This window comes from Crotalus tigris, unplaced genomic scaffold (genome assembly GCF_016545835.1).
Source record: "Crotalus tigris isolate CLP2741 ecotype Arizona unplaced genomic scaffold, ASM1654583v1 scf7180000017601.7605149639:7615979, whole genome shotgun sequence".
In the NCBI taxonomy this organism is placed as follows: domain Eukaryota; kingdom Metazoa; phylum Chordata; class Lepidosauria; order Squamata; family Viperidae; genus Crotalus; species Crotalus tigris.
In genome coordinates, this window is record NW_024096505.1 from 4027375 (window position 1) to 4051160 (window position 23786).

General features: G+C 34.8%; 1 protein-coding gene and 1 long non-coding RNA gene across 4 annotated transcripts in view; one reads left to right on the forward strand and one right to left on the reverse strand.

The window, feature by feature from the left end:
- KCNJ15 (potassium inwardly rectifying channel subfamily J member 15) overlaps positions 1-18140 on the reverse strand; it is a 25636-nt gene extending 7496 nt beyond the window's left edge. The window contains exon 1 of one of the 3 annotated variants that reach the window (XM_039369782.1): positions 18049-18140. The gene's annotated coding sequence lies outside the window, so the exon portion shown is untranslated. The other 2 variants (XM_039369773.1, XM_039369790.1) reach the window with 2 other exon arrangements.
- On the forward strand, positions 874-22692 carry LOC120320252. Its single transcript, XR_005559935.1, has 3 exons — positions 874-912; positions 15530-15610; positions 20621-22692. It is a non-coding gene; the product is annotated as an uncharacterized LOC120320252 (long non-coding RNA).
- Positions 22693-23786: the final 1094 nt, after the last annotated feature.

Below are 23786 nucleotides of genomic sequence, written 5' to 3' on the forward strand. Positions count from 1 at the left end.
GCTGAAAAATTGTGAATTTCCAAGACAAGACAAAGCAGTTTCCCTGGATAGCACTTTGAGTGCTGTAGCTCCAGGCTCTCTCTTACAAATTTTAAAAAACCTCCCAAGGACCAACAGCCTGTCCCCGCAAGACCTACAAAGATAATTGCCTTATTCTCTGTCAGTCTTTCTCATCCCAGTAGTCCAGAGGCTTTTTTTTCTCACCATATTTCAAAGCAATCTCTTTTCTATTACCAGTGTTCTAAATCTATGCATTTCTGGATTTTGACCTATAAACATTTAAGTATTAGAATAGCATCTCACCAGTCCTTGGTGTCTTCCTCTCTCCATTTGTGTTTCTTTATTAGGTAACATTCATGTATCAGTTTAGTCACTTCCTTTCATGTCCTGGAATGGATCCCATCCGATCCTGGCCTCTTGTATTCCCCTGACTTCCTGCATTCTGTTTCTTTCATCATCTTTCTTCTCACATGATCCTGAATTCCTGTTGTTTATAACTTAAAACCCAAAGAAATGCATATAAAGAATTCCCCTTCTTCTCTCTGCCATTTTTATCAGATTAAAGGAGGGTTGCAGGGAATGCTATACTGTCATGATTATTGGATGTTCATTTCCAGTGCAATGACAGTTGCCTATACTAGCTGTACAAGAGGAAAAGACCCTGAAGCACGTAGTAAATGTCTCCTCTGAAACAATCTCCCCCCCCTCCACCTCCTTCCTCCCAATTTTGACTGACTTATGCCTGGAAGCATGAAAGATCACATTCTTTCCAAACCTCTGCTTTGTTTATTCCTATTTCTCTGTCGTAACACTGGGCATTCCAGCCACTTCTATAAATGTGGGTCCATTTCGGAATCTTTTCAATGCCACTAACACATGGTGGGTCTATGTGTTCTCCAATCCAATTTTGAGGTAAGATAAAAAAAAAAAACTTTTTAAAATTAAAATTCTGTCATGAATTGTCAGATGCACCCCCTTTCTGAGATCGTGACATACAGAGAAAAGAGAGAGTGGATTTGACTTTCCTGCCTCTAACTATCTTCTATGGTTTATATGGTATAAATAATGCATGTCTATGTGGGAAATGTTTCTTGAAACTCACAAAGCTGGGGAATCAGAATGTTGGAATCAAGTTGATGTAGTTCCTATAACTTCTGACGCGAGGACTGGGGCATTGGTAAAAATGAGTTTTAAGATGAGTAAGTGTTATATGAGACTACACCTCCATGTGCATTCAATGTATTTGCAGGAAAGGGACATGAAAATGTTATTAATTGTGGGTTTTTCTATGACAGTTTTACTTCCTATTTAACTAGTATGACCAATAAACCATAAGATGTAACAGCTCAATGACTTTTAGAAGCACTAACATTCTTCCCAGTCATCTCTCCTCCCAAAAAACAAAAAAACAAAAAATCCAATTCCCAGAGAAGACAAATAATCAAGATGGAATGTTATACACCAGGAAATGTATCCTGAGTTTTTGTGTTGCTCAGTGGTAGGCTCAACAACTTGTGTTTCAGATAATTGCAATTAACTTTAGGAAGGTTTATTCTGCAAGAATATTCTTACCATATTGATTTCAATGTTTTAAATATCCTCCTCATTAAAAATAATCTAGGCTTCATACATCTCTAGAAATGTGTCCCTACTTTTCCTTTACCAGCTACTAAAGATAGACTTTGAATACTGTAGGTTTAAATTCAGATTTGGAATATAGGTACTTTCAGAGAGATCTTTCTAAAAGGCCATATAAAAGTGATACATAAAACTATATTTTACACTAAACGGGGATTCTAGGCACAGAGTATTTAACTAGCAAATCATGTTGATGCTGCACGCACAGTCTGTCATCATCAATTATTTTCTTTTGATGAATAGGCTTGAGTTAGGTATACTACTGGCTTAAACATTTAGAAATATAGTTATAGCCAGACTTATGCCAAAAAAAGCTTACATATAGCTACAGTTGCTTGTTGATCATAAAAGTCTGGTATGTTTTACTGTTTTTGTTTGTCTGAAATTTTTTTTACTGTGTTTGATGGTTTGGGAATCACAATCATTTTTAAAGAAAAATTGTATCAAATCCTACATAAGTTATTTTATTTAAGAATAATTCTAACAAAGTCAATGGAATAAAAATTATTTTATGCAAAGAATCTCCATGAACTGCTGTATTCATTTTTTAAAAAATGACTGACATTTCCTGAGCTACAAAATGCTAAGAAGTTTGGCATCTCTCCTGCCAGGAACTGATTCCCAACTTCCTTGAATTCAAACATCATCACAGTGGATCTTCATTAACACAACTAGCTTCCAAAAGAGAGATTGGTATTTTCCATCTCTTTCTCTCTCACCTTTGACCCTGTTCATGCTGCATAACTATTACCTGCCTTCTTAAGATAGCAATTTTCAACAGGGTTTAGTTTGGCAAAGAGCTAAACTTTCCATTCCATTAAATCAGAGCCATGTGCCAGGTTAAAAGCAGGTTATAGAGATCTTATCAGATCTTATCTTATCATGTACTTTTAAATTTGAGCATTTCAGTTCTGTATCATTTTATATCTTCCAATGCTACACAGATACTAATCTGAACCTCCCAGTTCCATGGAGAAGACAGTTTCATGGCCCCACTTACCTACCATGTTTATCATTGTATGTAGATGAATGAGTTATACAGGCAAGAATAGAATACTGAAAAAAACAACAAGATTTATTCACTTTCTGCAGTTTAACTTCAAGCTTTATTTTCTCCTTACTTTTAATGAGGACTCAGAGCCTCTGATCTCTCTTTTCTGCTTACTACATGGATATTTTGCTCGTGGTTATCAATTTCTTAATTTTAATCTAAAGTGCCTTGTCTTCTGCTATCCTCTATTTCATTAATCTTTTATCTTTATCATATTTCTAGTCCATTCACTTCAGACTTCAATTAAAGAGAATAAATGGTCTGGATTAGAGTACAATAGAAGCAGTCTGTTTCCATTTTAGATCTATTCCTATCCAAAGTCTAGTCAATTCTGTTTTTAATTTTTAATTGTTTCCATACTATTTCATATTAATCAGTTAATTCCTTTTTTTCCAATCTGTACAATGCACACACACATAAGTACTTAAAGGTATTTTTCCCCAAAAGTCCCAAATGATCTTATCCTAAGTGCAGATTTTAATGCTCATTTTGAGTTTAACACTATTTTCAAAATTTGAAGAATTGCAAAATCAAAACCATAAGCATATGAGATTCAGACTGAATTGGTTTACTTCAAAATGCAGACTAAACAAAATCCTTGAGCATATCTGCTATTTTTGTGTTTTTTTCACATGATGAACTGACTTTATATCATGAAACTCTTAAAAAACAGAAAGACAAAATCTGCAATTTACTTTAATTCATGACTATTTTAAAAGCCTGTTGGACCATAAGGAAGGCTGATTGATTAAGAATTGATGCTTTTTAACTGTACTGCTGGAGAAGGCTCTTGAGAGTCTCTTGGACTGCAAGGAGATCAAATTAGTCAATCCTAAAGGAAATTGATCCTGGCTGTCTTTTGGAAGGACAGGTACTTAATTTGAAGCTCAAATACTTTGCCCACCAAATGAGAAGAAATGACTCATTGAAAAAAATCTGATGTTGGGGAATATTGAAGGCAAAAGGAGAAGGGACAGCAGAGGATGTGATGGTTAGATAGCATCATCAGAGCAGCAGGCATGACTTTGGGCCTACTCAGCAAGACATTGGAGGACGGGGAGGGGGGCTGGCATGCTATGGTCCATGGGTCACGAAGAGTCAGATATGACTTAGTAACTGAACAACAACAAATTTTTAAAACTACTTTTCCACTAAGAAGCATATAAAAATGTTTGTCATGGAAAAAATGAAAAATCCCTTTTTGGAAGACTGGAAACTGTACATGTTCCTTTTGCTGAAGGAAAAAAGTAATGAATTGATGATCTATGGATTTAGGATTTAAAAAGGTTAGAAACAAGAATAGACGTGAAAATTCTGTATTTTTCTTTTTTTCTTTTTCCTTTGTTCTATATTCTATTTTTTATTTTCCTTTATTTTTTATAATTTTATTATATTTAAAATTTTAATATAAAATATTTAAAAAGTAGAGATAACACCTTTCATCAATATGAAAAGAGAAAGAGCTGGAGAAAAATCACAAAATACAAAGACCTGCAAATAGACATAGAATGACTGTGGCAAAAGAAAGTAGAGCTAGAATTAATAGTAACAGACACCTTGGGTGCAATTCCAAATCAACGGAGCACTACTTGAACACCATTGGCATTACCAAAAATCACCATCAATCAATTACAAAAGATGGCTTTACTTGGAACAGTTTAAATCCTGCAATGATACTTTTAACACCATCAGACTTCTGCCTATCCCTGGTTCTTAGAAAGGATTCTGTAAGTAGATAAAAATGCCAAATACCATCTGAAAATCTAGCTGACTCTACAATCAATCATAATACTTAGTTTTTGTATCTCCTGAGGACTTTCGGTCATTTCACATATATTATCTTACTTAACCTTAAGTTTGGCAGGAATTGCAGATGAAAAACACATATTAATCTAAAACTCACTCTGAGGTGAGAACAGGAACCTCATTGGGACAGTTTATTCTTTGGTACATCCATCTTGAACCCCCTGTACCCCAGATTTGTAGGGACTGCTATAATTCTTAATTTGTTAAAGTTTATGGAAAGAAGTCCCACTACATCTTGATAGGATTAGTAAATTAAGTTTATCTGTGTTTGCTAACCATCCATTTCTTTTTTTAATTGTCATGCTTCTTACAACATGTATCACTTTTTAATCATATTTATAATTTCCTTAGTTCACATCATCTGTCATTTCCCAATAATTTTAAGCAGCTTGCTTTTTCCAGACTTCAGGGAAGGCTGATTATCCTTATCTAACTACCCAAGCAGGATAATGTTTCACAGTAAGTAGCTGTGTCCACAGAAAATTCCAATCATCTGATCACATTAGCATTTTGTTTTGTTTTGCATACCATCTGCAGAGTTAAGATCTAAATCAGACAATCAATGGTTGAATGCCAGAATATGATGTTTTCTGTGCCAAATCCCTGCTCTGGGAAACGGAAAGTAGACGTAGTAAAATCTAAATGCAAAGAATATTAATAATAATTGAGTCCCTTTGATAAAAATTATATTGAAATATTTATTTGCAACCACAGGTTTTAGCAAAGGTTTGATAGGAATTTAGTTGAAGCTGATGCTGATAACTAAATTGTACCACTATAACAGTGAGAGATAGCACAATTAGCCTTTCTGGACTGTAGCCCCTCCATTTAATTATTTATAAAGTAGAATTTGTGCCAAAGCATGCTATGGGTGTCAGATGATATCCAGAAAAGTATAAACACCATCAAACATCAGGGAATTGATATTGTATACTTGAAACAAGCACACTTTCCAACATGGAACAATTGTGTGTGTGTGTGTGTGTGTGTGTGTGTGTGTGTGTTCTTTTCATTTATTATGTACTCAAAGCACATTATAATGCTTTTTGTTAGATGATGAATGATTAACACTGAAGCAAAATACATGTCTGTGCAATGTCTCATTATGGGAATCCTGAACAATCTATAGTTTGTAGCTCCTGCCCATAATGACCACAACTCATTGACTAGGAAGTACTTTGGGCAAAGCAAACTCAGTTTTTTCCATCTTACTCCCATTTTCACCAACTGCTTCAAGAGTTACTAAAGTATAGTATATTTTTCATTTACTTATCAGAAGGGAAGTTAGAAAATGAATACGCAACCTATGGTAATGGTGGCTACTTTTACTATTTTTTGTTGTCCTTAAGACAGAGAGAACGGGCAACAGAAGAACAAAGGTTATTATGCCAAGCTGAGGTAACAGAGACTATCTAGACTAACATAGTTTTCCATCAAAGAGGCCAAAATCCATATCCTGCTTTTACTCCTTGATCCATAACATTGGCATTCAAATGATCCTAGATAACATTGCCATAAGAAGTAGTAAGCTGGGGTAGATATTTTCTTCTTCGTGAGTTTGTCTAAATAACCATTTAATCAGAACCAGCAGACATCAAAAAAAAACAAGGGCCTCTTGGCAGTGCAGAGAAATAGGCTACAGCAAGTGATTAATCATTTCAATTAGTGATATCAACCTTACCACAATTCACCTCTTCTAGAAGCCTGCTTATGGTGAAATTCCCATAGGGAATTTGTGCAAATAAAAACTAGTTATTGTTTTGAATGGAAAGACTCTTATGTACATAATTATCTACATAACTCTTATGAATGTATGTATATAGTTTTAGCTATGAGTGTCAAAGCCCTCCTTTGAAATGAGGAATTACCTCTCACAATTGCACAATTGGGTCTATTCACCAGAACTCAGGCAATTGCCAGACTGATATGCAGTCCAAACTACTGCAATTATCCCAAATAAGCAATAATATTTAATTTCAGAAGTATTGTTTATTTGTTTAAATTTATTTGTGGTGCCATCCATCTCCCCCCAAAGACCCTGATTTATATATATAAATAACAAAGTCAAGAAAATGCAAAACAAAGAAATACAAATTCAAGTCACTTCAAAACACACTTTCAGTCATAGTGTAGCTGTCTTCTTTGCAAGAGGAGACTGGTAGGTCTTCATAGCATCCCTAAATACAAGAAAGGACAAAGAGAGAAGTTCCAAAGACAGGGGATAATTGCTGAAAATGTTTGCTTCCAAGGCCATATCAGGTGACAGGTTGTAAACATGGGGCCTAGAGGAAATTGAACCTATTGATCTAGTTTGATGGACATATGAAATACAGGAGAAGAAGACCTGAGATAAGCAGGTCTGAAGGCTATGAGACCTTAAAGGTGACAACCAGCAAGTTGGATTGTATCCAGAAGCTGACTCACATCTAATGAAGCTCAGAAGAGTGAGGTCAACTATGTATTACAACAAAGGCATCGCTGCCTGGGCTGCTACATTTTTTACTAGCTGTAGCTTCCAAGAGCAGATCCATGAAGAATGCATTACAATAAGCAAGGCCTCCTAGTCACAGTTAGTACATAAAATGTAGTTGTGCAAAAGCCCTTGTTGTGCAAGATATGTAAGTCTAGCAAAAGCTCAAATTTTGAACCACCTCTGGACTATGGAGAAGAACCTATTCAGAACCAAAATGGTATCAAGGTCCACAAACCAAACTCATAGTCTCTTCCTCTCCGTGCTGAGCCTGACAGCCTCTAGGCATCGCGTCAGCATTTTCATATTATTTAGCATGAATAACTCAGTATCATCAAAATATTGATGTTATTGAACCCTGTGCCAATGAATGGTCACTTCTAGCAGTTTGGTACAAATATTAAAAATAAGTGCAGAGAGAAGGGATCCCCAAGGCACTCCATAAAGTAGAATTTTCTGCCCAAAAAAACACTGCAACATTATCACTCCCTGTCCCCTGCTCAAATTCTTCAAAGAAAGTTTGGTTGGCTGGTGGTTGATATTGAAAGTTAACATCATGGTTGATGATATTGAAAATTTCTGAGAAGTTAAGAAGGACAAGGAAGGTTGCACTGCCCCAGTCCTTATTTCTCCACAAAGCCAAACTTCTGCTCCATTACAGAGACCTTAACTGACAAAGAGGAGCAGGAATAACTTGTGATACTGTAAGCAAAAGGCATAATTTTTTAAAATGTTCCTACAATATCTTATTTCCTAAATGTTGAACAGAGTTTCATATTAAAAGGAATAGTAAAATAGTGATAATACTTAAAGAAATGCTAATTTCTTTAGGAGATAAAAGCAGTTTAATTCATCTTCCCTGGGACAATCATCCAATTATACAGATAATATCACCTCTAGGGTTAGTTTAAATGATGTGCTAAAAACAGAGACTAAATCACAAGCAAATCCTTTCTTATGAGACCCCTCATATCAAAATGTAAGATGCATTCACGCTGTGAAAATAATGTCTGATATATTTAAACCACAGTTCTTCCTCAAAATATGGATTTTATCACAGTAAAGATATATTTTAAGAATGAAAGAAGCTAAAGTTACAAATATATGCACTCTGTATTTGAGGTGGTGCCTATATAGACTGTAGTTTAATATTTTCACCCAGATGTAAAAAAAATGGCTTAAAAAAGGCATGCTACAGAAAGGGATGCTAATTCTGAACCATATTTGCCACATTCTACTTGCTGCATACTCCTGGTATTTGCTTTGTAAGAAAAAAAGTGTATTTACATAAATATAACTTTTCAGTCTACTTTGCAAAATGTCCTATATTTTTTCTTCCTGAAGATGGATCTCTTGCACCAAACTTCTGGGAACATTATCCTGGTTTTTGAACTACATCCTAAGAACTTAGTTTTACTTTTTCCACTGCTTCATTAACTTTTTTTAAAAAAGCATGTTAATATATTTTTACAAAATTGTATTTAGGAATGCATTTTTGAGACAAAAGGAGTTTAAGATCTTTAACTCTGAATTTTCATCCGCATTTTTGAATTTTTTTCTAACAATAGTTATGTGTCCAGTTCTAAATTTGGCCTACCTCACCCTCTTTTTAACCCATCAATTTTTTTTGGGGGGGTGTATATCAGGGGAACTATTCAGCTACTAAAATGTTAGTTTTGCTTTCCTAAGGGTGAAGCTCATTGTCACCTCCAGTCCTGCATGCCAGCAATACTTCACAATTCGATTTTGGATTACTGTCATTACTTTTTTCAGTTCAATGCATGTGGTCAATTTATGGTTTAAAATACTTTTTCACACGCAACCCATATATGTTTTCTACTGAAGTTTTTGCTTTTTCCGAGACCCACCCAATTCCAGGACATGATTGGTGTAAAGGCCAAGTGTTCTTGCTTTCCATGCAGTGAATGGAAAAAGCTCTCCCCTCTTATTTTCCATTGCTGCACATTCTTGGAGAGAGGAGAGAAAGGCATCTAGGGGGATTTGGTTATACCTGTTGTCTGAAATTGGATGCATGAAAGAGCCAGTTTACCTGCTATTTGTGGTAAGATTTGTTATAGGAAAGTCAAACGTTATTTGAAACTCAGTATGGATTCCAAAATGCCTCTGAAATAACTTTAAAATAGGTGGAGAATGAATTGACATGGATCTTTGTATGTATGTCAATAATACCCTTGCTTTTGTTGATGTTTTAGAAGGGTGGTAGAAGACACCAAAGTTCAAAAGGCGAAACTACAGAGTGCTTTGTAATGAAATTAGAGCTTTCTTGTGCAGCTGCACAATCTTTCCTTAATGAAAAGAAAAAGAAAAGAAAAAAAAAGCAAGTCAATCATTTCAGATTATTAGGGGAAAATACAGAGCTTCATTATCCTTTCCTTATACCTGAAGGATACGAGTTAAAGGAGGGTGTTATACAGCTTGAGGTGAACTAGCTCATGCTCCATATTTTCCAAAGACTATACCTTTCCCCATTGTAAAGATGTCTCAAGGAATGACTACCAATTGCTACTGACACCAAGGATCTAAATTATGAGTGAATAATTGAATTTGGATTGTTGTTGACATCTATCAGACCTGTATTGATTCATAATGGATGGATGATTGATTTTCTATATGTTCTTCATCTGTTATTGGCCACCCAGAAAAAACTGAGGCAATGGCACCCAAGGATTGTTAAATAAAATTAAAATCTAATGTGTATATCCAAGTCCAGAAGAAAATAATCTCCATTTTTTACTTTATATGTATGCATTGTATGCATTGCACAGAATTGGGTGCAAATGTGAATTATTTGCATGCATCCTGTCCTATATGTTTTTCTCATTTTTGAAAAATGAAACCAAACATAAGCATATATATGTCATGGAAATAGGCAATAATAAAGCAGAATAAGAATTTCCAACAGTGCCCTAGCCCAGAGGTCCCCAACCTTTTGGGCACCACAGACCAGTGCCTTGGAGAAAAGTTTTTTCCATGGACCAGAGGGGGTATGGTTTTGAATAATGCCTGTATCCCGAGGATGGAGCTTTGCTTATTTGTGTGGCCCACTTGCTGGCATGCTGAGGACAGGCTAGGAGTTGGGGACTCCTGCCCTAGCCTGTCCTTTTCAAATATCACAAGTAAAACATGGGTGCTCCCTGGAGATAACATGCAGCTCTTTACTACGGAGAGTATGATCAGCATATCAGCTGGCATCAAGATACTGGTAAAAGCTCTCCTTATGCCATCATCTAATTAGCAGATTGTGGACCAAGTACAGTAACTAGTTTCTTCTTGAGGGCAGGAAGGCAATAACCCTGCAGTATATTGCTTGGAGAGATAGAAACAAGTAATATGTGTTTGTGTGCTGAGTTGTCTTCTGTGTGTATGTGTGTCTCAAGATTGACCAATCTCTATGACATCAACCAAAGGACAAGAACTTGAGGCTGGACTTAAGGGTGCAGTAACTCAGAGTATTTATAAGGTCAGCTAAGTTGGGATATCCACTTTCTTAGGCTTTCCTCAATTCATGTGACCAGTTTCCAGGTTAGCTGGTTGTAATAAGCATGTCCAACTTCTGCATCCTTCCTCACTCTATTATATTGTCTCTGTTCAACTGGAGCCTGAAAGCAGAATGTTTCCCCCTTTTTTATTGCATTATAAACATTTTTGCTGACAAGCAGCTAATAGTTTATAAGTAAATAAATAGGTATAATTTTGGTGACACATTATTGAGACCTTTACATGGCTGGATACTGTTGAGCTGACATTAATACAAAAGTATTATGGAAATATACAAAGTATGAAAGGACCAGCTGATGTAAAGCTACAAGATTCTATAGATCAGACCTCCTGTTTTTCCTTCTATGGACCATGTCAAAAGATGTGAATATCTAAATCAAGAAAAATTACAAAGAAGCAAAGAGGTATCAAATATTCTATTCCAAATAGCTCTACTCAAGCAGGTTATTGCTGGAAGACAAAGAATTTGTAAGTAAAAAAAACATATTGTATGACTCATTCACATGTACTGGAAAGAAAGTTTCAATACAATATTTATGTAAGTTGAGTAAATAGATATGAACTTCTATTGCCTTGGTATATACATCTGGTAATGCTGGGGAGAGAAATTCTCCTACTTTTCCCTCCTATCAATTCTCATTCAATCTGAGGAGAGAGAGTTTGTTTTACAAATTTTTTCAAAGAAGAAGATAATTTTGGAGAAAATGGAATGAATGGACCATTTTATTTATTTTATTTATTTATTAAATTTGTTTGCTGCCCATCTTGCTGCAAGGCGACTCTAGGTGGCTTACAATATACCATAAGTATTACCATAGTGTTCTTACATTTATTTACTTACAAAATCACCAAAATATGTGAATAAACATTCTACCTTTTGTTCTACAATAATCTTTTCAGCAGTACGCAGTTTTCTGACTTTCCATGATTCCCTTAAATTCCATGTGAAAGCATTATGAGAGTATGTCTCACATTGACTGTCCTGTCATTGTCATTGTTAAAAAAAAGGATTTCTGTTATCAAGTTGGGGATTTCTCTTTCTTTTGGAGAAAATCTGGAAAATGATCCACCCAATTTTTGGCCCACAAATATTGGTGAGAAATTTCAACAATCTTTGTACCACACAATGATCAATCGCTTCAAAATCAGGTTGTACTCCTTCATCCAGAACAACACATGCTATCACATAAAGCATCTGGAGCAAAGGATAAGTAAGCTTGATTTCTCAGTTTATTCATCCAGAAAGTTTATACATTTATAGGCAGCTTAGATTCTTTGCTGAGTAACTGAAATTTATATAAGGCAGGGGTAAACTATTTACATTCTCAGGATTCCATTAAAGCATTCAGATCCAAATTGAGCCTTAAAATAAGACTTAAAATAACTACTGCATTTCTTATATTCTGGGCTAATTACTTCTTAATGATGGTGGTATTTTCAGTGTCAATCTTGACACTTAAGTTCATCAAAAAGAACAAAAAAAATTGAAATATCCCATCCCCCAGTGCTACCAAATTGTCACTAGACATGTTCTATGCAATCCCCTGGCAAGGTAGAACATCTAGTGCTGCCCATCCTTGATCTGAGGGATAATTGCAAATTATTCAAAATACAGCCAGCTAAGAATTTAATTTTAAATTATGCCTAGCAGATACTGAAAAAAATGTAAGTCTAATTTTAGCTATTTCACCATGACCTAAATTTTGATAAAATTCTAGCTGGCTTAAATAGCCATTGCAAAACACTGAATTTAATCCTACCCATGAAATCCATTGGAAAGAATCACCAGAGTGCTCCAGCAAACTTTAATTATATAACAGGTTTTAACCAGTTCTCCTTTATGAGGGAAAGATTTGCAATGCTACATTTCAAAGGAACTCAAAATAAAAACAACTGTATTATAATCAGCAAAATGACGTGGCATGAGGTTTGTTTATTTACATTCTATACTATCTTATCTTTATTAGTTTTCTTTTATATCAGTCTCTGCTCAAAAGTTCAACAGTCTTCAGAACATCAGACTGAGTCTTGAAATGTTTGCAGTCAATAATATAGCCCAGCTCACTGTCGACAAAAGGATTTCCCCTTTTAGTAGAACAAGATGTTTGTAATTAACCATAGGAACAGCTAATCACCTTGTTTCATTGATTTTACATCAAAGAAAGTGGGAAACTACAATGGCATTTTATAAATCATCTATTGCAACAAAACAACAAATGCTGGCCTGTAACTATATTTGTAATATGTAACTGGCTGATGATGTCAGGTGAAAAATTAGCATAATCCACCCCTGAACACTAATAGTACAATGTTTTTGTCCTGACTAGAAAATCAGCACAGTATGAATGGCCATTTATACTTTACAAATGATTGCTAAATCTAGATGTAAGGCACTTGTACGATGAATTGGGTAATCACAATTGTAGGGGAAGAGATGGCTGAACCTGGGAGAGTAGTGAAAAGGGAGATCAGCCTAGAATCCCTACAGCACGGTCCCCAATTCCAGTCTGTGGCATGCCAGAAACTGGGCCGTGCAAACAAGCAAAGCCCCATCTGCAGGATGCAGGCAACACATGAAACCACGCCCCCTCCGGTCCCCTCTCCACAAAATCAGTCCCCCCCAAAAGGTTAGGGACCGCTGCCCTACAAAGCCACAAGAGAACTAAGTTCACCCTCCTTGTGTGTTGTTGACCCTTATCTAATTGTAAGCAGGTACCAACTTTTAGTTAAGATTTCTGTGCATACTGTAGGCTTTTAGCAATAAATTAATTGAAACTTCATCTGTGGACCTGGTTTTTCATGCCTAACACAGTACAGTCTTTATTTACACATCACATATGATCTTTCAATAATAAGTGATCTGGAATCAATTTATTTGCTTTTTCCCTTGGATATCTTTCCAGTTTAAGTGCAAACCTGGACTAAGACTTTAACAGCTAATCTTCTTTTGTATGTATCAAACATTTTAATGATATGAAAAATATTAGTCTCCAGTTTCCCTTACTCCAGTGAATTCCAGTCACATGAGAGAGAAAAAAGTGTGCTGCCCCCACCTCCTGTCATATTATCAATAAGAAGTTTCTGTATCCCTTCATATGATTTGACTGAGGCTCTGCATGAGACAGTCTGCTATAAAAATGAATGATGAAGCTTGGAATGATGTAGAATCCTGATCACCCAAATGCCTTAAGTTCAGTGAGAGAAATATATCAGCCTTTCTTCTGTAGGTCTTTGCTGCTAAATCTGTGCAGCTGACTGCTGTTTTCCTTCTTTCTTCTACGTGGTAGGAAAATAGAATACCCAAATAACAAGTTAAAGATACTAGTATTACATAGGAAGTGACCAAAGAAATACAAGGTTCATATATCTTGTATAAGAAAAGAAAATTTGAAAAAGTGCATTTTTCCTTTTCCTTATAAGATGTCATTTATAGCAGTTATGGGCAAACTAGTCAATTGCAAATAATCCAACAATCTGAAAAGTTGTCCTTCCTTTTCACATGACATATCTATGTATTTGCCACGTCAAATCCAAACAATAAACTGTAGACAGTAGTATCCTGCATAGTGGGAATGCAAAACGACTTAAGCAAGTAAGCAAAAAACAAAGACAAACCAAAACCAGAACTAATCCTGGAACATCACAACCACCATCCTCCAAGTCATTAGCTACTTTGACGTGGTGGAAAATTCCTCCCTGACCCCAAATATGGCAATCAATAATGTTCTAAGCAAAACTCATTCACCAACTTTTTCCAAAGGAAGATTTACTTGTGTATGATTTTATGCCATTTAATTGCCTCTAGCTATGGAAACGCTTGATGCCTTAAAATAAAAAGCTAACTTTATTTCAGATTTCTCAGTAAATTAGCATTTAAGTATTTTCCACTAAAACCAATAGCATCTACGTTTAGACTGCCCAAACATCATCTCAATATACAGGTCATTAAATTTGCCCCAGATCTGATAAATATATTAGAGTCAATTTCATTATTTTTATGATACATAAAAATGTGAATACACGTAGTAGAGAAACCTAGGTTAACTATTGAATTGTATCAAGCTAAATGGATCAATGTCCACTTTATTCTATCCTGTGACTGGTCACCCTACTTTCAGAGTTCCAATCACATGCAGAGAACCTAAATACATATATATCAGCAAGGTGACTTTATTTCTGGAATGTATAGATTTTAAATTTAATTGCATTGATTCTGATGACTTATATCATGTTTCTACACAGATTAGGGAGAAGGAAGGAAGGAAGGAAGGAAGGAAGGAAGGAAGGAAGGAAGGAAGGAAGGAAGGAAGGAAGGAAGGAAGGAAGGAAGTCTTAATTACAGTACCTAGGACCATATAGACGTCAGGGAGGACCCTAGAATAGTGAGCTGTTTCAGAGGATGTGCTACCAACCACTTTTCTTACAAACTGATTCATCTTATAGTAGAGTAAGGCAGGTAATGTTGTCATAAATCACAATGGTGCTTTGAAGGGAAGAGAATAAACTGAAGCTCTCAGACTTGTTTCATGCTGCCCATACTTAACTTTACAAGCCTATGCAAGAAATCCATTTAGCTTTCTCACAGAATGGGCTTCTCTTTCTCCAATGTTTTCTGGAGATGGAAAGATAAAAGCAAGAAAAAAGAAGAACAAAGAGAGAAGTAGCAAAAAGTGAGAAAGAAGAATTAATGTTTCCATTCACTTCTGCGTCTAGTGCCACCTGCAACTGCCACTGAGACATGACTGCAAACCAAATGTGCTCTTTAACATAGAAAAGAAAAGAAAAAATATTCCTGGTTTAAGAAATAATTATCCCAACCCAAACATACAGAGTCATACTGTTTGAGTTGGGTGGCTTTATAAATCTTAAATATAGATAAATAAATAGGTAAAATATGTTGTAGCACCACTTGCTCTTTGGGTGAGCTGGAAAATATCTATTATTTATTCCCCTTTCCCATAATCACTTGCAGTTTCCCACAGAAATGGAAAGGTTCTGCTTGAGACTCAAATACTTCACTCATTAATACATTTTCTTTCCAGTAGATTAAGAACAGAAGAATGAAATAACAGTTAACCAGTTTTAACATATAATGGATTCCATGAGATTGGAGAATTCATTTTACAGTAAGTTTTTCATCATGCAAAAATGCCTATAATGCATATTTTGTCACTCTCTCCGTGTGTGACACATACATACACATACACCTATACATATACATACCCATGCCTGTAACACATATATATATAAATGATCCCAAGATGTTTTTAATTGTCTGAATTTTTAAAGAAATGTGCTTTGAAAAAATGTTTGAGAATTTGTAAAATAGTTAAATTTCTGTTGTTTATGTCTCAGTACCTTGGCAGAGTCTGATTCATGATTTAGTTTTCGGCTAATAACCAGAGGCTACTGACTATCTGCATTAGCTAAACATCACTCAACTGAGGCAGTAAAATTGAAGAAAGTGTATTATCTGTAAAATCAGGCAAAGAAAAAAAAGTTTGCTGCCGCTCTTGGTTGATGATTGTTACATTGCCTAGTTTCTTTGCTTGAACAACTTTAAAACGTCTGTTTGAACCTGTCTGAACCAAGCTTGACTGTACAGCATGAACCTTGGACATTTCTGGGTACATCTAGGCCAAAATTTAAAATCTGTACAGGCTTCAAATATGAGTTTCTTATCTCTTTCTAGGTTATTCCAAGACAAACACTGATGCATTGTTCTATTGGTCTGCTTTGGGCTGCATTTTGGTTACCAATAAACATTAAACCAATATTGTAAATGATTTGAATTACAAATCATGCTCTTTTATCATTGGTTAGCTACAATCCACTGGAGGGATGGAATGGATGAGACTTCAACAACACTTGGAGATCCTGTGTTTGGAAAAACTAAGGGATATGAGCAGCTTGGCAGATTCACATGCACGGGGGGGGGGGGAGAGAGAGAGAGAGAGAGAGAGAGAGAGAGAGAGAGAGAGAGAGAGAGAGCATTATTTGTTCAATAATGCTACAAGATGCCTTGCCTGAAAGGTAGAGAATAAAATGAGTATGCAGAATTAGAATTAAAAATTTAAGTTGTAGAACTCTGGACTTTTAGAACTTCAAAATGCAATGTTGCTGTTAGGATTATCTTGGATGCTTCCCAAAAAGAAATGTTATATGCCTGTAGAATGTTAACACATCAGGGAGACCTGGACTACATTTTTTTCATAATGTGCTATCCTATTAAGTGAATGGATATTTTCAAAATGTGGCAAATAAACAAAAAGTCATTGCTTACCCTTTGCCTCATAAATGGCTAACTTAAGAATTCTGAGACCAAAATACTTATATTGTCCTCTACAATATGTAATGGTTCTTAAAATTTTCAAGGCACATCAATACATGGTGAATGGATAGAATTAACTCACAATGTGCACGACTGGGATGTCATGACATCATCTGTGCTTCCAGAAGTGCTGTGACCAGAGCAGCCATGTGATAATCTGAGGTCACATGGTTTGGAAACGCTTACAGGAATACGCAGTATTCTCAAATGTTATTTCCCCAGTTTGTTACAGTAGATGGCTCAAATCACCAACTCATTTGAAATTAAGTCAAAAGTTAATCCCAATGGAATGGAAAAAAGATAATTAATAATAGTTAAATATGATATATATTTTAAAAGGGGATGTAAATCCATGTCTCATATTCAATATTTTACATTCTTAATCTAGAATAAAATGAAAAATACTAATTTGCCTCTAAATTGGTTTAAGCATAGGTTTTACACAATAAATAACTCAAACGTTTTAAAAAGTTGAAATGCATAAAGGGCATTTACAAGTTAGATTTCATCTTTCATAAGCATGAAATTAAGATACCCACATTTTCCATGTAAAATTTTGTCCTCGTTAGAGTTAGCACAGAAATCTTGCAGAAATTTTCTTTATTCATCTAAGGAATAATGTTTCTGATCAAGTTAAGAAATTCACCCATTAAAGCTTATTTAAGAAAATAAAATAAGTGCACATGAAAAAATGAGATATCTCTTCACACTTCAGTGTCACATTACATTTTTGTATTTGGCACCACTTTCCAGAGACATCTCCATGATCAGTAACATGTTATCATTAAGGAATATGTTAGTTTTTTTAAAAAAAAAAACCCTCTACATATCTTTACTATTCTTTCATAACCTGAACCTCATCAGCACTCAGCAGGCTTTCCTTTCCAGGATTGTTTATGTAAACTTCAAAAGATTTTTTAAAAATCCTTTGTTAAAGCCAGTCTTAATATAACAGTTTTGCATTTCTATGCAAATTGTTTTCACTATCACTAAAGAATTTTGCATTTCTCTTCATAATGATCTCTTACCTGTAAAAGAGCAAGGTTCAAATTCCTTTCATGATTTTACTTTCATGACAATCCTACAGTCCTTCATTCAAAGTGGATCTATCCTTCAGGTAAAGTATGTATGAAGACTTTAGAAAGCCCTCCTTTTTCTCCTTTACCCACCCTAACTCTCTTTGCATTCACTGTCAGTCAAAAACAAGTTGGTAAGAATCAGATTTAGAATTACCTGAATGAGGAAATCAGTGGGAGGGGAGGAATTTGAGAGGAGACTTTGTGATGTCAGCAGTATGTCTTAAGGAAACCTACTGCAAAGACCAGGAAACGATATAATGCCTTTAAAATTCAACACCCTTCTATGAGTTTAGCAAATACCTGCTTCAGAATAAACTGATGTACTTTTAGAGGATATCTGTTAATCTTTGAAGAAATTTGATCAAAGTCCTTTCAAGGATTTTATTGTCCAAATAAACAGGGAAAAATGCTTAAAATAATTCTTAACATTTCTCTTGAGAAAGACAGAATAATAATGAATAGTGAGTATCTTTTTCCTTTAAAGAAGGGTAAGTTGATTCTGAAACAAGTCATATTGAAAATCATGGAGTAATGAAGTAATCTTATTATAATCATGTAGAGCAGCTGATATGCTGAGATACCAGTGGCTTTCAGCTGATTACTGGCACTATTGTTTCCAGCTCATTTCTCGGGTCTGGCATTTCCTTTGTTATTTACAAGACATCAGAATTAAACTTTGGAAAAAAGTACAGAGGGGAAAAAAAGTCATATTTTGCCTCACCTAATGGTTCCAGTAAATGTTACGCACTTTGGGTTTTGAGAGGTTTTCCAGAAATATATCAGTATAAAGCAAAATGGGAAGCACATATTGCTCAAAATCATCTAATTGGGAAACTAGTCAGTAATGCATTTCCTCTCTCATTAATTCTGTATTAAATTGCTTTCTGTTTATACACTATGCTGTTTTTCAGCCTTAAGGCTTAACAAGGAGAAAAATAAATTGAGAAAGGATATATTACAAGCATGATCAATAAGGGCAAACTTTGGAAGCTAATCAAAATAAATAGAATTTAACAGCCTTCCCCAAACTGGTGCCCTTCTGTATGTTTAAGACAACTGATGTATACGACAACAACTCCTACAACACACAGGTGGTTCTCAATATATGACCATAACTGGGACCAAAATTTCCATTGCTAAGTGAAGCATTTGGTATGTCAGTCACGTCTCATTTTATAATCTTTTTTTGCTGCAAATCACATGGTTTCATCTTTCATAAGCATGAACTTAGAAAATCCAGCTTCCCCATTGACTTTGCTTGTCAGAAGCCAGTTGGGAAGATCGCCAGTGGCAATCAGATGACCCCGGGATGCTGCAACCGTCGTAAATACATGCCAGTTACCAAGCACCAGAATTTTGATCACATGACCATGGGGATACTGCAACAGTCTTAAGTGCGAGGATTGACTATAAGTTCCTTTTTAAAGCATCTTTGTAACTTCAAGCGGTCACTAGTGACCCTAAGGTGAGGACTACTTCCATGCTGGTTTCCCAACTGCATGCTATTTAGACTGGTAATAATAATAATAATTTACTGTATGTAGTACCAAGGATTCAGGGAGGTAAGAAAAATCTATGCAAAGAAAACAAATGCCAGGAAAACATCATTTCTTTCCAGGACTGTATCAGCAAAGAGACATGAATAATATCATTAGTATGCATCCATAGGAACCTGGCGGTCTGGAGCACTGCTGTTTTTATGGTGAAATATACTGATTGTGCCAAAATAAGCAGCTGCCTTAAATTTATAAAGACATAAGCATATTGTGACTCCCTCCCCTGCCACACCACTTGCTTTGTCAGACTCAGAAATATTGATACCATTCACACATGTTCCTCATCCATCCTCTGAAAAGGGTTGGGGACTGGATTTAGTCTTTGTAAGAGCAAGAGGTTGACAATGTAAACCATTCTTTAAAATGGTACAACAAACACAAGCCAGGGTTTTCTACACTACTGTTTCAAGATTCTACAGTGTATCTGTGACAAATCAATTTTAATGTATAATAATGAAAAAAGTAAGAGAATATTCTGAATATTTAAAATTGATTATTTAAACAAAGGAAGAAATTACTTTGGAAAAAGACACAGATGGAATAAGTTATTTGAGCAGAAAGAAGGGCTTCATATGGGTTATAGGAACTGTAAAATTCCCCAAGGATTGATGGGGTTTGATCTGTATATGATTGATTTGTCCTCTACACGAGAAATCTGGATAATAGGTTCTGGATCCAATTTGGCAATTAGAACATTCATAACCAGTTACAAGATAAAGAAAAATCTATAAGGGTAAAAAAAAAGATGCCTTAAAAGAAACACTTAAATACGTATGTTTATCCCTGATATGAAGAATTGGTGTATGGGGTTGAGGTAGCACAGTTATAAGTAAAGATATTTACAATTATTATTGCATTTGTTACAATCAGCACTATCTGGAATTTTGATTCCAGATTAATGTCCTCCATGCAGTGATGTGTACTTATTTTTCCTATCTAACATCAAGCTTACTAATGGCAGCTATCAATGTAGCACGGTGGAGACATCAGCTCATGGAATACAAAAGTAAAAAAGCACCCCATCTTCTCAAATGCTGCACTGTGATAACTTGAAGCTAAAATTGGGACAAGCTATCCACTTGCTCACCAGCATCACTGGTTCAACAGAAAAAAATTCTGTGAAGCTCCACTGGATTCCAGTTACAGTTACATGTTTATGTCTAATTTCAGATCCTGGCAATACTGCATAAAGGTTTTATGTCTTGGGCCCTTGTTATCTTCAGGGCCATCTTCTTCAATATAATCTGCCCAGCCAACACGACATAGTTGGAAGTCAATGCTGCAGATGCCCATTTCCAGAGAGATCAGGCCGAATGGACAAGAACATTCTCAGTTCTCCTCCTGCATTTGGAATTCCCAAAGTTATTTTTTAGACTTCTTCCTTAGGTCATTCAGGGATTAATAGTTTAATTTAAGAAATCAATATTTATTGTTGATTTTAATATATACATGCTGCAGGCTACCTAGAATAGATACCATATAAATATATACTGTAATAATGTAATGTATATGTTCATAAAATAAACTTAGCCAAATGTACATTTGGTTGATCTTTCATAGCTCGATTTTTTTTTTAGTTCAGGTTTTTGGTGTGCTTTTATATGATATACATATAACTATATATATCGTATAATTAGATATAATATGTAGATATAGATATATAGATATGCATATACATATCATACTAGAAAACTGGAATCTATAAATAACACCTAAAATAAAAGGGAAATTTAGCTCTAATGTGCAAAACAAAGAATAAGACAGACAAATATAGAAGTCTGCCAAGAAATTCACTGTTTATAGTAAACACCTTCTTCTAACAATCTTGAAAAAAATATTTATGGATGTTGATAGATGTACAATACTGAAATCAAAGTGTGTTTATATGTATGTGTATTCTCAGTAACTAACCTTGCAAAAATTACAAATAAAATACGCAGACAAAAAAACATCATTTCAGTAACATCTCACATGATTGGGCAGTGAAAATAAAGGACAGCTTCAATGGAATTAATTCAATAAACAGAGTATTCAGAGAAGCCTGGAGTAAAATTTGGACATCATTAAAGAAAATGCAAAAAAAAACCCATTTCCAGAGGCAAAAAGCAAATGAAGGCAAAATGGCTGTCTACTGACATGTTGGTAATAGGAGAAGAAAGACAGAAAAGATACAGCAACAGAGACAGAGAAGAACGTGCCTAACTCAATACTAAATTCTAGAGTAAAACATCTAAATAAGTGATTCAAAGAAGTTAAGGAAGACACTAAATGGGAAACATCAAATATTTATTTAAGAAAATTACAGAAGCATGAAAAATAAATTACATAATAAAAACAAAATAAAGTAAATATCATCTAAGAAAAAAATGTATAAAGAGACAGCATGGTAGAAGGACTGCATAAAAATGATCCCCAAACTGAAGATACATACAAAGATTGGTCACTGGATTAGAATTAGACATTCTAAAAAGTGGCATTAAATTAATTCTAGGAAATTTTATTAATAACAAAACTGCAAAACTTAATGAAGTACTGGCAGAACTGCTTAAATTCACAAAAGATTATGCTCTTAAAATGCTTAATGTTTTTGTAAGCAGATAAGGAAAACTGAGCATTGACCAAGGGACTCGAAGTAATCAATTTATATTCCAGTATCCCCAGGGGGAAAAGGCAATGCAAAGAATATCCAGATTATCAAATAACTGACTTAGTTCATTTTCTAGTAAGATAATTGCTCAAATGTTGCAGTTCAGACTTCATTAATACATAGAATGAAACTCCTAGTTATGAGATTCAGAAGAGGCAGGAGCACCCAAGATCACATTGCTAATAACTGATGAGTATTTTAAAAGGTAAGGGAGTTCCAGAAAGATGTCTTATTTTGGTCTATTTATTATAAATCCTTTTAAAAAAAATATACATTATTGGCTGGACAACTCTGAAATCAGAATAAATCCCTTCTGAAAACAAGAACTGAGATTTTTTATTCACTTAGCAAAAACAAGTCCTAGGACTGTCTGCAGTTCAAATCTTCTTGAGAAACATGTTTTAATGCATACATTTATTTTCCTATAATATTGTAATTTGAGCATACCCCTCAGCAAAGATAAGAGTATCATTCTATTATCCCCTTTAGTTTACTACAGTAAACAAGGCATTCTTATCGGCAAAGCCTTTGTAGACCAATTAAAATGGCCTTTGCTCTAGCTTCTGTCTTTATCATCATCAACTAGGGAAGGAGAAGCAGAAAGATTATCATTCCTTCTAAAAATGAACTTAGATGGTTAAGAACCTATCTCAAACTGGAGATTAAAATTAAGTTATGATTTCTGCATACTTCGGGCGGGGGCTCACTATATGTTTCAGTTATACATTAAAAGAAAGCATTTCTTTAAAAAAAACCTGAAAGGGGTCTGTGAAGTTGGTGATGCTTGAACTTGAAGAGAAAACACCTATGAAAAAGCCCTTCCACAGTAGATTTTGTGGAGCCTCTTTTCTGTAAATGAAATTCTACTTCAATACTCACTAAATTCTGCATATTGATCCAACTCATTGCCTTTTTTTAATGATGTTTATAAACTTCTTTCCATCTGAATTCCCTCCTGGATATTTGCTTTCTAGATTACTATTATTCACAGAGCGACACTCTAGTGTTATCTATCAGCTATTTTTTCAGGGTTAATCCAACTGTTTCTACCTGTAATGCAGATCAGTAGTGCCTAGAATTGTATTATTTTATCTTTTAGCAAAAGTTGAAATGAGGGCATAACTTGTGTGGCTAAAGATTCATTTCCAACCTCAAAGTCTAACGTAGGTAATATTAATCAATAAATATGATTCTTTCTGGAAATTTCAAATTGACAAAAATAATATATATATATATATATCCTTGATATACAATCAAAATATATAATTTTCATGATGGACTTTTATGTTTCTTTTATGTTTAATTTTTACTGGCAGGCAAGAACCCGCAAAGTAATTCCTGTCATTACAAAGTTTCTCTTTGCATCTTGTAAAACTCATACATTGTTGACAGCAAAACAGTGCAGGCATGATTGTATCTTTTTTACCTTGTACGACTTATTTTATTTTATAACCATATTCTGTAGGTTTTATTTAGTAAGTCTTATTTAGTCTGAGTTGCTTACCTATAATAAAATTTTTTGATTTGATTTAATCTGATCTTTTTTAAACTGTATTGCATCAATGTTCACTATTATTAGTGTTGTCCAGCAGCTTGTACAAGACAAGAGAAAGAAACTGGAAATGAACAAACAATTGCAGGAATTAATTGCTAAATTAAATTGAAAAGAAATGGAACATAGGGCTAAAT